The 12,972-nt window shown below is 39.8% G+C and overlaps 1 protein-coding gene across 3 annotated transcripts in view; it reads left to right on the top strand.

Moving 5' to 3' along the window:
• The window catches only part of LOC139690897 (3',5'-cyclic-AMP phosphodiesterase-like), an 843,102-nt gene that overhangs the window by 408,739 nt on the left and 421,391 nt on the right, over positions 1-12,972 (top strand). The gene's annotated exons all lie outside the window — the stretch shown is intronic.

A 12,972-nucleotide genomic window follows, 5' to 3' on the forward strand; every position in this document is an offset into this window, starting at 1 on the left:
TTTTTGTTACGCTTTTCTGTGCCTCAAAACTTTTACTTCAAATGAATGAACGAATTTGATGGAAAATTGATTTTCCATTCATGTTATTGTGTCTGCAGGTGTAAATAAAACGAATTATACATAATGTATATAATCAGCTCAATTTGGGCTGTAATTGTAATTGGCGTAGAGAGGCTATGAAAGGTCACTTGATATTTTAGTGACTAATTCAATGGAATTTTATTTTTTTGGAAGGCAATTCCAAATTTCAAGTATCTCAGGATTGTTCATACAGGATTCTTCACTAGGTGATGATAAGATTGGTGGGTCAGTTAGTGTACTGGCTCCAGATTGGGTGAACCTTAGTGTGCTAAGATGCGTCAAACAGATACGAACCAGGTTCTCGGACAGTATCCGAACCCTTTATGCACTGAGCTGCTTTCGTTCCGCAATTAGATTGTCATATCTAAAGCCCTCGTACTTCCTGCTTTGAAACCATTTCTTCCTTTACATTTGCAGATACTTATGCCAGTCTTCCTAAAATTACGCATGCACCATAAGATAAAGCTTTTGAAAGTAAAACTCAATTATTTTAATTTAATTTTTATCTCCAATTGAGCTTGATTATTGCGTAAAAATTCCTTGGCATCAAGGTATTAACTGTGTTACCGCGGAAATTGAAGAAAATATTTGATTATAAATTTCCCTTTGCACCCGGAAATAATTTCAAAGTTGCATATTACACGTCGTAAACTCTTATTACGATGGCTCAAAAATTTGTGGTAGGGTTGTGGGGTGATGCAATAAGGGGAAGGAAATAGAAGAAACGGAATGATCAAAGAAAGAAAAACGGGCATTTTGTGACGGGTGCTTCATGTTAAGTTATCCATTCTCTGGGCAGTAAGAACGAGCTTACGAGAGCCGACTCATTGGCTCCTCTGCAGCCTCTGATATAAAATACCAAATCACGTAATTCAAGTGGCTGCGAGAGTGAATCTTCGAGGAAGTTGTTCTTTCAATTCTGTGGGTAGACCACGCCCCCCCGACTGTGAATGAATCGGCTGCGAAGCTGTGCTCTCCCTCTTTCGTCGAACACTTCTAGCAGAGAACATTAGAGTCAGTCAAGCAAATAGTCAGAACCTAAATTCTCCCTTCTCTCTCCCACGCTGAATATTCCGCGACGACTCGAAATAGCTGGTTCAACAGAGTTAGCAAAAACAGTCTTTTCGACGAACTTAACCCTAATAATACATTTTTTTCCTTCGCCTTTATTCTCGAACTCTGCCTCCATGTGAACATATTCTTTGATCTAGAACCCACTTCCTTCTCTCCTTCACCGGACCGTGTCACACTGGACGCCTGCGTTGCTAGACTACACTCAAATGTCAGCCGCATATTCAGAAATAGCCCAACTGCCAACTTCATGTCCACGAGAGACTGGACCTCCCGTCCGGCCTATGCTACTGGATGAGCGCTCGGATTCCCTTTTCCGCCTCTATCCTATTCCTCCTCAATGGGTGCGTTCTTAGGAAGTAATAATTTGCACACGAAAGGGCTTTCCTGCTTCATAGTGCTTACTTTTCGTCGGCCACGGTGGCGGCGGAGTGGCGTCCTCATTGCCGGTTCGATTTCCGCCTAGGTGGGTTTCTCTCCACCTAGGGCTTTGTTTGTAATTGTAATTCAATGCACTATTTAGGGGTTAGGTTAGGGACTACATAGTCTCAATCTTTCCCCGATTTGGTCGTTAAATCAGGATAAATAAATAAAATAGATGGGATAGTTTCATCCCTGATACATTTTATTCCATGGTCTACCCGGTATTATTTTAGAATCTTAATTGTTGAGTTACTGAATTTCATTGAAGCAATGCATTTTATTTAGTGGCCGAAATATAATGGAATGACGTCTTAATTCTGATTAAATAGGCTCATTAACATTTTGTACCCTCGTTTACATGACTGAATTCGTTAGGCGAACCCAATACCTGTTGGTCAACTTTGCAGAGATTGATATTAGTTGCTAGCAAAAATTAATCATCATAATGTGTTGGGTTTTAATAGAAACATTGGTAAAGAATTTTATGAGTTTCTATATTATTTTCTTAGGGCAGTCAGTAGCCAATTTTTTTTTCGTCTTAGACTGAAGTGCATCAGGCTATTTTCCCTAAAAGAAATGTTTGGCTCAATGGTAAGTTTAAGTAATTGTGGAATAGGAAATATGGCAGCATTATTATATAAATATACCAGCATTTCATCCTCCAAACTCTCACTCCGAGTTTTATTTTTGTAGATTTTATTTGTAAAGATTTCATAGCTTAAAAATTACAAACTCTTTCTGTAAGAAAAACTATCTTAATCCTGGTTATTTGGGACTGGACCCATGGTTATTTGTTCATTACTTAATTAATTATAAAAATCGTAATATTTGTTACTAATTTGTTCTCATATTATTAGCAGCTTTTTTATAGAATCGCGGAAATAGGTGTTTATCTATCGAAAATAACTTGGAAATATTTAGTTAAGCAGAGGAATAAATACTTTTCATATTCACGTTATATGTTAAGCCGGTTTGCACCTTTTCAGTGCGTGATAGCAAAAATTTCTTGTTCACACTATATAAGTTTTGTTACAGGATACGGATGAAAAGAAATTTCAGGCTTCAGATTTAAAGAGTCTTGATTCGAAAGGGACAGGAAGCCTGTCATAGGATTCCACATCCCAGGGAAGGTAATTGGATGTGTAGTAGGAGTTTAAACCAAAAGAAGTTTGGAAGAAGGGAGTTTTGCCATCCAGGCTTTCGTCTAATCAATTGGAAAGCGTAAGAATGGATTGTTCACGTATGACTGGGGTTTCAAAATGCATAGTGTGGTACTTGCCACTCCCAAATCGGAAATCAAAGTGTTGAGGGTGGGAATAGTTTAGGAAAGGGTACGGGGAGTGGAGACGGGACGTGAAAGTGGGAGGATATTCTGAACCCCATTAGTTGTACGTGCACCCAAAGCTTTAGTGCGGAGAAAACACGGTAAGGGCGGGTATACTATAAATACTGCTTTCTTATGTGGGGGTGGAGTAGATAGTAGAGTAGAAAGGAGGGCTGGGAATTCAAGTGGGAAAGACCATCGGAAAAGATGTATGAAAGTGAAGGGTTAAACCCGTACTTGAAGTTTGAGGCCAGTAATAACGTGATGTACTTTACATCTGATATTAAGCATTTTAAGAAGAAATATTTGGTATAATGATGGAAAATAAGCTAGAAATAAATGGTGATTTGTTTCAAGTACCAAATGGAGTGGTGTGTGAAATTTATAATGCTTTCTAATTTGAAACTCTTAAAATTAACAAAGTATAAATTTGAAATAAATAATCAAAATGAAGGTCATGGAAGGGTACATAAGGTTCAATTTATAGTCAATTTCTGTATATTTGTCTGTCAATTTTATTTTAATGGCATCTCTTGAGTAAAAATATTTGAAAATGCGTGATGCAGATGTGCATCAGAGGATGCAACGCCGGATAATGTGGATGGGGTAGGAAGAGGAGGTAGACAGACTGCGAGGAAAGAATTAAAGCGAAAGGAAGGAAGGGAAAGTGGAAAAGGGTAAAGAGGAAAAAACAAGGGAGGGTAGGAGTTCGCGCTGCTCTGGGTATCCCTCTCCTTTCTGGGGAAGGTTTTTGGGGGAGGAAATTCCGAGGGGTCACGTGACGGGAGCCGCCATCATCGATCCGTGCAGGCCCGCCAACCTGGCAGTTTTCGGATTCCCTGCCCGCACATCCCCTCCGCTCTTTGTGGAGAAACCTCGTAAGGTATCGCCACCCTTTTCACCACCCAACCCCCTCCACACTCTTCAGGCTTTCTACTCTGCACCTAACCCCACTCCCCATTCAATCTGCTTTTCCTTTTGAGGCCCAACTTTTCCTACTTTGTTCAACCACCACTGTCTCAATTTTCCCCGCTTCTTTATATCAGTGAAAACTAGTAGCACTTAAATATTATATGTATATATATGTATATTATTATTATATGTATATATATATAATTCAATAAATATATGTCATATACACTTATACATATGTACATACATGTTTATATATGTTTATATATACATGTATATGTTTATATATATATATATATATATATATATATATATATATATATATATATATTAACACTCTCGCGCAGAAAAACACGCATACATTTACCCTCCTTCTACTCGGATCAACCCCCCTGCACCACTCTTCTATACACGTTACATCAATCTCTAGCCCCTTTTCTTTGCGCTCCTCATCCTCCTTCCACCGCTGCTTCTATTTGATTCTATAGCCGACTCTCCGTTAGTCAGCCTAAGGTATATGTATAAGGGCTCTTGTTAGCGGATGGCTTCTTTGTCGGAAGAGATAAGGAGAGCGCGGGTAGTGTACGATCCCGCCACCCCATGTGGTCCCACGTCCGCCCACTTCCCCTCCGCCTCCTCGCCTATCTATATCTCACCTGCGTGTGCTTGCTTTCTCTCTTTTCTCCCCGGATCCTTGTGAGGAGTTTAAAAATTTTTGTTTGAGAACTCCATTCAGCGGAATGAATGACATCCGCACGGTTATTTGAATTCTGAAATAAGCGTTTTTATGTATTCTAGCGTTGTCATGGAATTAAAGTCATTGCTCTAATTAAAATAAGGTTGCAACCATTCGTAACTTCTTTTTGTTTCCCTCTGGAAATGTGCTTTTGAATTTGTCACGAATGCGTCTTCAAGTGAAATAGCATGGAGAATTCTATATATATATATTTTTTTAAGGTAATCTACCGGTTAAGGTAGGTTTTTCGATGGACACAACTACCAAACAAATATTTTGTGACTACTAACAAAACACAACCCTAAATTCTACTCTACACCAGGTCCCTCTTCATCTCTGAGTACTTTCTTCCGCCCTTCATCCCGTCCAACATCCCTATCCTGTTCCTTCCCTTTCCTCTTTTGCCCAACATTCTACCCTCTATCACAGTCTTCAACATCCCACTGCCGGTCAACACCCCCTTCATCCACTTTTCCTGCCTCCATAGGATTGCTCCCAACAAACCCCTCTCTTCGCCCACCATACCAAGTACTTCCTCATTTGTTTTCTTCTCTGTCCATTTCACCTTCTCCATTCTTCTCCACACCCACATTTCAAAAGCCTCCAGTCTACGTCTATCCTCCTGCTTCAATGACCACGTTTCCGCGCCGTACATAGCTACGCTCCATATCAAAGTTTTTACGAGTCTTTTCTTAACATCCTTACTCAAAGTCCCCGTCATCAACTCCCTCCTCCTCGTGAAAGCCTCTTTGCCTAGCGCAATTCTTCTCCTTACGTCCCTACTACTTTGACCGTGTTGGTCCAAAACACTACCGAGATACGTAAACTGTTCTACCTGCTCTAGCTTTTGCCCTCCTATTTTAATGTTAAGCTTGCCCTTTTTCTTTCTAGAAAATCGCATAACCTTTGTTTTATTAATGTTGATTCTCATCCCATACCTGTCGCACTGAATTTCCAATTCACTCAGCAATGCTTGCAGCTTCTTGGCTGACTGACAAACTAAAGCTTGGTCATCAGCAAACCTAACTGATTTTACGAATTCCCCGCCCACTTTCATTCCTACCTCTAGTTCTTCCCATGCCTCATTGATCATTTCCTCTGCATACAGGTTGAACAGCAACGGTGATAATGGGCAACCCTGCCTTACACCCCTTCCTAACACTGCCAATCCTGATTCCCCGTTTCCCACCCGCACCTGAGCAGTCTGAGACATGTACAGGTTGCGGATTATCCTCCTTTCCCTCCAATCTATTCCTATTTTCTGCAATATACTCATTAGTTTTTCCCAATTCACTCTATCAAACGCTTTTTCGAAATCTACGAAACAGGCAAATACCTCCTGGTTGTGTTCTATATTCCTCTCGATTAATAATCTCATTACTGCATTGGCATCACGCGTACCTCTCCCCTTCCTAAACCCAAACTGATCATCCCCTAAGTAATCATTTGCCCTACTCTCTATCCTTTTGTTTATGATCCTGAGAACAACTTTAGCTGCGTGGGATATCAAACTAATTGTCCTATAGTCCTCACATGACGTGGCCTTTACCTTTTTCGGAATCGGAACTAAAACTGCTCTCACAAAGTCTTCCGGCCAGATTCCCTCCTCATAAATGCTACGGATCAGCCCATATAGCCTCTTCCTCCCACATTTTCCTAAGCATTTTAAAAGTTCCACGGGAATATTATCTACCCCCACGGCCTTATTTAGTTTCATCTCCCTTAATGCCCTTTCTATCTCATTGTCTAGTATGCCTGGACCTAAGCTGTCTTCCTCTACGTCATTTTCTTTTTCAATGTCTAACTGTGTTGGTCTGAGTTCTTTACTATACAGTTCTTCTATATACTCCTTCCATCTCTCTTGGATCTTTCCTGCGTCAACTATTACCTTACCCGCCTTATCTCTAACTATTAGCATAGCTCTTCCTTTCTTACTTCCCGATAACGATTTAACTTTGCTGTACAGCGCACCGATTTCACCCTTCCTCTGGAGACTTTCCATATCCTCGCACTGCGTCTTCCACCATGCGTCTTTTGCCTTATTTGTTGCCCGCCTCAATTTATTGTTCAATTCTTTGTACTTCATTTTGCCTAATTCTGTATTTATATTCTTCCATTTTCGCCGCTCATCCATCTTTGTAATCATCTCATCCGTGATCCATGGTTTCCTAGTCCTTTTAGCGTTAACGGTTCCAATAGTGTCTTTTGCGGCTTTAGACAACCCTTTTTTGATCATTTCCCATTTTTCTTCGATAGTAATAAGCCCTTTACCATCCTCCATGATTTTCTCTACCGCCTGTTTGTATTCCTTCCTTTTCAACCCATTTAATTCTTCTACATTCCATTTTCTAACTCGCCGCCCCTGCCTTATCTTTTTGAAACGTAGGCTACATTTCATAACAACTAAATTGTGGTCTGAGTCCGCATCCGCTCCCGGAAAGCTGTGGGAATTTATCACACTATTCCTAAACCTGTGTCTAACCAGGATATAATCTAGCTGATATCTTCCTGAGTCACCTGGCATTTTCCATGTATACCTGCGTCTTTTGTGGTGTCTAAACCAAGTGTTGGTGATGACTAACCCCTGTCTCCTGCAGAACTCAACTGCTTTCTCCCCGCGGTCATTCCTCGTGCCCAAACCGTAGTCGCCCACCTCATCACCATCTCTTCCTTCGCCTACCGTCGCATTCCAATCCCCCATCACTATCAAATGTTTCCCTGCAGGAACACACGCGATCATGTCCTCTAACTGATCGTATATCTTATCGACCTCTTCTTCCTTATGGTTGCTCGGTGGCATGTATACCTGAATAATAACTAAGTTCGTCGGTTCTGCTTTTATCTCCACTAGTAGTATTCTATCCGTTACCTGCTCTATGTTGACTACGCTTCTTCCTACCTCTTCATTTAATACTATGGCAACCCCTCGTTGGCTCTCGTCCCCACCGCTGTATATTATTCTATACTTATCACTCCAGTAATCCCCGCTATCTTTCCATCTCACCTCGCATAGACCTAAAATATCTATATTTCCCCTTTCCATCTCTCGCTTAACATTCTCCAATTTCCCTTTCCTCATCATTGTCCTAACATTCCACGTTCCTATTCTAACTAATTTTGTCTTCTTCTCCTGCGTCTTCTGTCCTGCTGCTGCTGGTTTTCCCTTGCAAGGGTTTCGTGGGATGACGACCGCGGAAGCCTTGCCTCCCCCGCTGCCGGGCACGACACACGGCCGATTGGGCCGAGCCCCGTGGTTGCCAGGACTCAAAATATCTCTAGTGTCCATCATATTTTTCTAGGGAATGATAATTGAGGTGGTTTCCCGTTGCCTTCCTCAATAGTGTTTTTAACGTGACACCATCACTTACTGGCCGCCCCACTGGGGTCAGACGCCATTGCAGCCGCCTCACTGAGGAACAGACGCTGCGTGGACTACCTTTCGTCTGGCTCCTAACCTTCGACCTATCTGGCATGGGTGACCCTACCAGGAGCAATAATTATTACTCCCGCCAGCACAGCTCTAGGGGTCATCGGAACGCACAAGCCCTTCCACCACGTCAAGGTTGTAGTCCGGGGAGGGTCTGTATATTTATATATATATATATATATATATATATATATATATATATATATATATTAATCTCTTCAATATTTCTACTCTCTATTTAATTTTTTATTCTTGAATAGTGTGCCGCTTGGAGATAGTAAGATTCCCCAGTATTGCCGGCAAGTGGGGAATACGTTACCTATTAAAAAATTGTTCTGTTGAATACTAACTAGGGGCTTTTATTTGTATTGGCTTCCTACATCAAGAATATAAGGAAGCGCAAGTGGCAAATTAATATGGACTTAAAAGTAATGAAGCGTAATTAAATCACTTCTTGCGGAGTTGGTATGCTTTCAGAGGTAATTCATTTCTGGTGGTGCAGAAGTATAGTGCGTATTTACAGAATACGCGTAGCATTGCTATGGCGACTAGGTATCTTAAATTACAAAGCAGAATTTTACATTACTGATTTTCAATTATATTTGACTTTATTTATTGTAATATTTATTAATATTTAATTACTGATTATAATTTGTTTTTCCATCTTTCAGGGATGTGTGCAGTCCTTAATCATTTTTTAGCATTTTCCTTCGTTCATGTGATCTATTTCAATGGTAAATAATAATTGCTTCATAACCTAATGCATATTAAGACCAGCTTTGAATGGGAGAACTCGTTAAAACCCTACGAGCTTAGTGTCAATGTTGGAGAAGTGGACAGAAATAGTTAACTGGGAGTCGGAGAAGAAAAAATCGCCATCAGAAGCGAATGTATAGATTTGGTAAATGGGAGAAATTTTAGAAGTACATTTAAAGAAAGAGCCCTATGGAAAAAAATATGCGTAGGCGTTATGAATAGAGATGGAATAAAGAAGGTCTTCCGTCAAAGGCCTAAGTTGATCCGAGTTGAATTGAGAAGAATGAGGGGTAGCGGTGAACTAAGCTTCAGTTTGGACTGATGTTGATGGATAGCTTTGAATGGATAGTAAAGTGATTCGGATATTTGTTATCAAAGGATGCTTTTCTTCTTGGTACTATTTTTGAATTTTCTCTTAGTTTATTGATATTTACTTCCTACAGTGCCACTCAGGATGAAAATGCTAAATTCCCATTCGAATTTACGTGCATACCATCTTTTTTAATTCCTTTGCTAAACATTACTTGGATTTTGTGAATTCATAAGAGCTTTATAAATGTTTGAACCTGTGTTTTATCATCTTTTTAGGAAAATTAAATTTAGACAGTTTTTCTAAGTTATTTGGTAAGGAAAGCAATTACTTCTGTAATAGTAACGTTGAATTTTGTCCTCTATTTTGTCTTTGAAATTTGTATTGAGTGGTTTTCGCTTTGGTTAATACTAAAAAAACAATTTTTCTATTAACGATGCATACTAGAGTGTATATATGATCATATAGGTGTACATATATACATATATATATATATATATATATATATACATACATGTATATATATACATATATATATATATACATATATATATACATATATATATATATATATATATATATATATATATATATATATATATAACAACACACAGTAACACACAATATAGAAACACAAAAAAAGAACACTCACACGTATTTTCTTGATATTTCGACGGAAACAATCTGTCTTCCTCTGAAGATATAGAAGTAATGATAATCATTACTTATATATCTTCAGAGGAAGACGGATTGTTTCCGTCGAAATATCAAGAAAATACGTGTGAGTGTTCTTTTTTTGTGTTTCTATATTGTGTGTTACTGTGTATTGTACTATTCGGCACTTCCGTGTTACGTCTACGAAAGCATATATACATATATATATATATATATATACATATATATATACATATATATATACATATATATATATATTTATATATATATATATATATATATATATATATATATATATATAGAGATAGTACAATACACAGTAACACACAATATAGGAACACAAAAAAAGAAGAACACTCACACGTTATTTCTTGATATTTCGACGGAAACAATCCGTCTTCATCTGAAGATATAGAAGTAATAATAATAATAATAAATAATATATATGTATATAATGGGCTGACACAATATAACACAAATAGAATAGAAAAGCAACAATTAAAAGGACACTCACACGGTAAATTGTTCGAGCTTTCGGCCCTCTTAAAGGCCTTCTTCAAGAGAGACAGAAAATATGCTGTTGCTGAGGAGAGGGGAAAGAGGTATGGGCGGGGAGGGGAGGTGTGGAGGGAATGCTGGGAGGGAAATTAAAGATGGCGGTTAAGGGTGGGAATTTTGAAAGAACGGAAAGCTAATATGTAGGCGGATTCACGAGTTCTCACCTCTATATTGGTGGCTGAATCAGGCAGGGATTCTAGGATGCTGAGACCAAAACACTGGTCGAATGAAAGGTTGTGGGAATTGGCGTGTGAAGGGATAGGAAAAGAAGAGAGTGAGGCAGAATTGCACGAGTACCGGTGATTATTCATTCGGATGGCTAAGGGGGTAATGCATTCGCCTATGTAAAAGGCAGTGCAATGTTTGCATGATAAAAGATAAATAATATTTTTTGAGAGGCAATTAGCGTGGGAACGAGGTGAGGGGGCAATGAGGGGATGTAGGGAGAGGGGAGTAGGCATAATAAGAGGACAGGTTTTACATCGGGGGCGGTTGCAAGTTGGGGAAATATTGGGAAATTTGTCACGGGGGGGCGCCAAAGGGTTGGTGGATCTCAGAAGGTTTTTGAGATTGGCGGGTCGTCTGTATGCGATAGATAGGCATTTGGGTAGTAAGGATGAGGCCGCGTCATTGTCATGTAAAATTGGAAACAGTTCTTTAAGGAGGGTTTTCAGTCTGTGTGATCCGGGGAAAAAGGTGGTGCCAAGGTTGAGTCCTGCGTCAGATGTGGGCTTGTTATTGTGTGGTGTGGGGATCGAGATGGTGCGGGGGTAACGTACTGGCTTCCCACCCAGAGGGCGTGGGTTCAAATCCCGGCGGTGTTGAATATTTTTCAGAGGTATCTCGATCCCTACTTGAGGTGCTTTGTGGAGGGCACTTTGAGTGAGTACGCCGTCCGTCGGATGGGACGTTAAACAGCGGATCCCTTGGCGCTTTTCGTAAAGAGTAGGCTAATGCCGACGCCGGGTTTCTCTCCACCCTTCATCCTTTCCTGTCCATCCTCTATGGCGCAAATGACCTTAGCTGTCGGTCGCCTCCCCTAAAAACTACTACTACTCGGGAAGAGCGGTGGATTTTATTTTGTAGTAACTTTTCTGGGTAACCGCGTTTGAGTAGTGCAAGATGTAGATTGTCAAGGTATTTGTTGAGAGTGGCTGTGGTGTTGCAAATTCGGTGTCCGCGGATAGAGAGAGAGTTAGGAATCGAGCGTTTCGTGTGTTGAGGATGACAGCTAGTGTGGTGTAGGTATTGCTGATGGTTAGTGTCTTTGATGTGTACTGAAGTAGTGAATTTGTTGTTTTGAAGTGAGATGTCTGTGTCAAGAAAGGTGATGGTGGAGTCTGAAATGGAAGAGGTGAATTTAACAGTGAAAGATGAATTTAAGGCGGATAAGAAATTGTTGAGAGCATCAGAGCCATGTGTCCAGAGAATAAAAATATCATCTATGTAGCGGACCCAGAAAAGAGGTTGAAAGGGTTGCTGTGACAGGAAAGTCTCTTCGAGATGGCCCATGAAGAGATTGGCGTATGATGACGCCATCCTCGTTTCCATCGCTGTGCCTTTTGTCTGTAGGTAAAAACAATTTTGGAAAGCGAATGCATTTTTAGTTAGGACGAAAGTGGCAAGATTGAGGAGAAATTCCGTCGAGGGGCGCTGGGGTAGGGGGCGTAGAGAAAGATAATACCGGAGGGAGGATAAACCTTCTGCATGGGGAATAGAAGTGAGGTAACGTCGATGGTGGCCATAAGTAGGCCTCTGAGAGGGCCGAAAGCTCGAACAATTTACCGTGTGAGTGTCCTTTTAAATGTTGCTATTCTACTCTATGCATGGGGAATAGAAGTGAGGTAACGTCGATGTGGCCATAAGTAGGCCTCTGAGAGGGTCGAAAGCTCGAACAATTTACCGTGTGAGTATCCTTTTAAATGTTGCTATTCTACTCTATTTGTGTTATATTGTGTCAGCCCATTATTGTGCCGCTCGTGTGAGTTTTTCCGTACAATCGTTATATATATATATATATATATATATATATATATATATATATATATATAGTCTGAATAAAGAAAGAAAGTGTATAAGGATGTCATGATGGAAAAGACCCTTTAATTATAAAACCTACTTTCGGTATTCTTTCAAAGTTAATCGCAAATTTTTTACCGTGATATTTTTAATCAGGTAGTGCGCCAATTTGGTTGCCTAATTCGTCTATATTTATGTTTTTTACTCAAATACGAACTCCATAAATTAGGAGTTTTTTTCTAAAAATTTATGATTTATTAATATCTTGTCGTGTTTTATTCCCTGTCGAGATTGACTTAAGGGAGTAGATAATGAATAAACAACTCGTAGACCTTTGTTAGAATTGTAATCTGTGAGTGCTTTTAATGGGGAAACATATCCCATAAGCAGTCGGTGGGAATTATCCTGTTATATCACTTTGTCCGTAATTATATTAACGTCAAAGGTGATTTCAAGTGCTCCCGACCTGCAGAATATTCCCGTTCCGTAGCATGACTGGCCATATATTTTTACATTTTGGTCACCAATCTTCTTTCGATTTAGATGTATTTTATCTTCCTTTCTTGGTTATATTTTCAAGCAGATCTCTGGAATCTTATTCGTCTTTTTCTCTATTTTATTACGTCACTCAAAGAGCCATTTTTCCTTTACGTTCTGTTGATCTTCAGTTTTGAAGGCTC

This window comes from Hetaerina americana, unplaced genomic scaffold (assembly GCF_022747635.1).
Source record: "Hetaerina americana unplaced genomic scaffold, ioHetAmer1.1.p SCAF_3, whole genome shotgun sequence".
NCBI classification, from domain to species: Eukaryota; Metazoa; Arthropoda; class Insecta; order Odonata; family Calopterygidae; genus Hetaerina; species Hetaerina americana.